The sequence below is a fragment of the Bison bison genome, unplaced genomic scaffold, assembly GCF_000754665.1.
Source record: "Bison bison bison isolate TAMUID 2011002044 unplaced genomic scaffold, Bison_UMD1.0 scf7180017864020, whole genome shotgun sequence".
Taxonomy (NCBI): Eukaryota; Metazoa; Chordata; class Mammalia; order Artiodactyla; family Bovidae; genus Bison; species Bison bison.
Window position 1 is genome coordinate 75,485 of NW_011494592.1, and position 4,400 is coordinate 79,884.

Below are 4,400 nucleotides of genomic sequence, written 5' to 3' on the forward strand. Positions count from 1 at the left end.
GGCTCCCTCTTTAAAACCCCTGGACCAAATTGGATTTACTGTTTGAGTGCAGGAAACTTTATCAAGATTATGGAAACAGAAAAGAATTTGAGATTAACACACACTGTACATTTCAGTACAGGTGGCAGGACAATTAGAAATCTAGTTAAGCTATGGAAAATCTCCATAAATCTGGGAAGGATTTAGATCTTGGTGTGCTTTGGTGCAACCCATCATCAGATGCGTGTTGTACTCGGTCTCCCTGCATCCAGACTCCCCAGGTGCGGGGGAGATGATGTAAAGGAGAAGAATAAAGAAGTGATTTTTCTCTGATCCAACTTTTGTGTGTGGCAAATGATTAGGTGGCACTGGTGCCTGCACGGGGAACTGAGCGAGTCCCTGAGTGCTGCCTCTGTCACTGTTTCACAGGCTTCACATTTTCCTTTTAACAGTAACTAAGAAAGATAGGGACTTCCCTGCTGGTCCAGTGGCTAAGACTCTGGGCTCCCCATGCAGGAGGCCGGGGTTCGATCCTTGGTCAGGAAAATAGATCCCACATGCTGCAACTAAGAGTTCAAGTGCCACAACTGAAAAAAAAAGATCCTGCATGCCTAAACTAAGACATGGTGTGACCAAATGGATGAAATAAATATTTTTAAAAATAGATGGTGAATTTGTCAATGCTCATTCACTGGCCTGTCTTTTCTTAAAGTCCTTGAGGACAGGGACCAGTGACAATGGCCATTGAACCTGAATGCCAGCACAAAATCCAGCTCTTAGGAGGTAGTATGGAGAAGGCGATGGCACCCCCTTCCAGTACCCTTGCCTGGAAAATCCCATGGACGGAGGAGCCTGGTAGGCTGCAGTCCATGGGGTAGCAAAGAGTCGGACACGAGTGAGCGACTTCACTTTCACTTTTCACTTTCATGCATTGGAGAAGGAAATGGCAACCCACTCCAGTGTTCTTGCCTGGAGAATCCCAGGGACAGGGGAACCTGATGGGGGACACGACGGAAGTGATTTAGCAGCAGCAGCAGCAGCAGGAGGTAGTAGGAGTAGTGTTAGCTACTCAGTCATGTCTGACTATTTGCGATCCCAAGGACTCTAGCCCAGCAGTTTCTGTCCATGGGATTCTCCAAGCAAGAATGCTGGAGTGGGTTGCTATTTCCTTCTCCAGGGGATCTTCCTGACCAAGGATTGAACCCAAGTCTCCTGCATTGCAGGCAGATTCTTTGCCATCTGAGCCACCAGGAGGTTATCTGTGGAATTAATGAGTTGTACTTTAATGGAGAAAGAATAGCCATTATACTTTCTTACACTTTGAGATACACTAAAGTTTTGGCATATTAAAAAAAATGAAAATAACAAAAGTAACAGGTAACTACTTATACGCAGATGCTTGATTTTAGAATTTGAAATAATTGATGTACCTTGGTACGTTTACCTTGAATTTCATACACTTTAGATTCTTGCAAAAGTCTTTGGTGGCTTTGTCTTGTGTGCAAATGCTATTTATTTAGCATAGATATTAAAAAAAACTTTCTGGGGGAAAAAAAAGTAACTAAGAGCATTTCCACAAAATTTTAAAAGCAGCTTAAAGAAATGGCAAAAAAATGCTCAAAAGCGAAGACTACCCTTGACCATGGCTGCTCTGGCCACTTCATTATCATATTCCCCAAAATAAGAAGAGAAAAAGGAGAAAGAGGAAAAGAAGACATTGATTTTAACTGACAAAGAATTGAGTAAAACTACTACGCTTCAATTTGGCTCAGCAGTAAAGAATCTGCCTGCTAGTGCAGGAGACGGGTTCAGTCTCTGGGTCGGAAATATCCCCTGGAGAAGGACATGGCGACCCATTAAACAGGATTCTAGCCTGGAGAATTCCATAGACAGAGGAGCCTGGCAGGCTACAGTCTATAGGATCAAAAAGTTGGATGTGACTTAATGACCAAACAACAGCAACAGCAATGTCAAATCAAGGGCTTTATTTATCTATGATCTTAACTAGTAGTGAGCACGCTTTTTCTGTAAAGTGTCAGAGATTAAACATGTTAGGCTTGGAGGGTCACATGGTCTATGTCCACTACTCAGCTCTGCAGTGGCTGCCTAAAAGCAGCCTGGGATAATATGCAAATGAATGGGAGGAGCTGTATTCCAATAAAACTTTATTTATGCTGAAATTTGAATTTCATATAATTTTCATGTGTCATAAAAGAGGATTCTTCTGATTTCCCCCAATATTTAACAAAGAAAAAACTTTTCAGGGTCTGCACAAAAGCAGGCCTTAGGTGGGATTTAGTCCAAGGGCTGTAGGTTGCTGACTCCTGATCTAGGTCTATTCTGCCCCTTAATCTTTTTTGGAGAGAGCCTTTTAGAGTGAGGAAGATGAGAGCTCCTCAGATCTGTATAGGGGTCCGTGTCCCAACTTGCTCTCGGTTAGTCGTTAAGTCATATCCGACTCTTTGCGAACCCATGGACTGTAGCCTACCAGGCTCCTCTGTCCATGGGATTTCCCAGGCAAGAATACTGGAGTGGGTTGCCATTTCCTCCTACGGGAGATCGAACCCATGTCTCATGCACTGGCATGTGGATTCTTCACTGTTGAGCCTCAAAGAAGCCCTTGTCCCAAATTGCTGGGTCACAAATCCTTTCTTCCAGATATTCTGAGCTTCTGTTCCAGTCTTCGGTCTCTGACAATCAGATGCCCGTTTCCAATGTTACTTGAACTCTTTTGCTAGGATTCTGTCTTACTCAGTGATTACTGTTACCAAGAATGTGTTTCCCAGGTGGCACAGTGATGAAATAATGTGCCTGCAATGCAGGAGATGCAAGAGACAAGGGTTTGATCCCTGGGCTGGGAAGATCCCCTGGAGAAGGAAATAGCAAGCCACTCCAGTATTCTTGCCTGGGAAATCCCATGGACAGAGGAGCCTGGTGGGCTACAGTTCATGGGATCACAAAGAGACATGACTGAGTGACTAACACTTCATTCACCCTCTTTTTCAGTGATTAGACTTTCCAAGAATGGATAAAACAGAACACAGATTTAAAGGTAGCTTACAAGGCAGCTTTAAAATCTGGACCTTGAAATTGTTTCCCAACACCAGATCTCTCAAGGGGTGTCTATAGTGGCTCTACACTGGATATTGCCAACCCACATCTTACACAGGGTGAGGATGCCCTGAAAATGTGCTTGGAGAGGTCAGGCTGAGAGAAGTCCTTTCTCCAGCCCAAGAGCACTGAGGAATGAAAGCCCCTTACCCTCTTTATCATGGACTGCATGTGGTTGGAATGAAACACTGCTTTAGGGTACTTTGGAAAAAGATTTTTATCTGCTTGGGCAGTCCTCCAAACGAGATGCCAGAAAACATACCTTCAATGTCAGAGAATGGAGTTTTCCACAGGGAGAATTTGCAAATCTTAGGAAATTCCAACCAAGTCCTGGAGATTCAGCCCTGGTACTTAGAACAGACATAGCTCCAATCTTTGGGTGTCTGGGCTAGCAGCAGCCTTTACTGTACCCTTAAGGGCCAAACTAGAAAAAGAAGAGAGAATTTTGCCTCATATGGGAGTGACATCATCAATGACAAGAAGGCTCTGGATAGAGAGTGAATAAAAAAGGGCTTCCACTCTGATGCTGGGAAAGACTGAGGGCAGGAGGAGAAGGGGGTAACAGAGGATGAGATGGTTGGTTGGCATCACCTACTCAATGGACATGAGTTTGAGCAAACTCCAGAAGATAGTGAAGGACAGGGAAGCCTGGCATGCTGCAGTCCATGGGATTGCATACAGTCAGGTAAGACTTAGTGAGTGAACAACAACAAAGAGATTGAGAGTCTAGGAGAGGGGAAAAATACAGTGACAAAGCCCAGAAAGCATCAGTGTTAGGGCTTCCTCCCAACCAAAGAGCACACAGATTTACTGGAAGTTGCTTCTAGAGTTCAGTTCAATTCAGTCACTCAGTCGTGTCCCACTGTTTGCAACCCCATGAACCCGCAGCATACCAGTCCTCCCTGTCCATCACCAACTCCCAGAGTTTACCCAAACCCATGTCCATTGAGTTGGTGATGCCATCCAACCACCTCATCCTCTGTTGTCCCCTTTTTCTTCTGCCCTCAATCTTTCCCAGCATCAGGGTCTTTTCAAATGAGTCAGCTCTTCGCATCAAGTGGCCAAAATATTGGAGTTTCAGCTTCAACATCAGTCCTTCCAATGAACACCCAGGACTGATCTCCTTTAGGATGGACTGGTTGGATTTCCTTGCAGTCCAAGGGACTCTCAAGAGTCTTCTCCAACACCATAGTTCCAAAACATCAATTCTTTGGCGCTCAGCTTTCTTTATAGTCCAACTCTCACATCCATACATGACCACTGGAAAAACCATAGCCTTGACTAGATGGACCTTTGTTGGCAAAGTAATG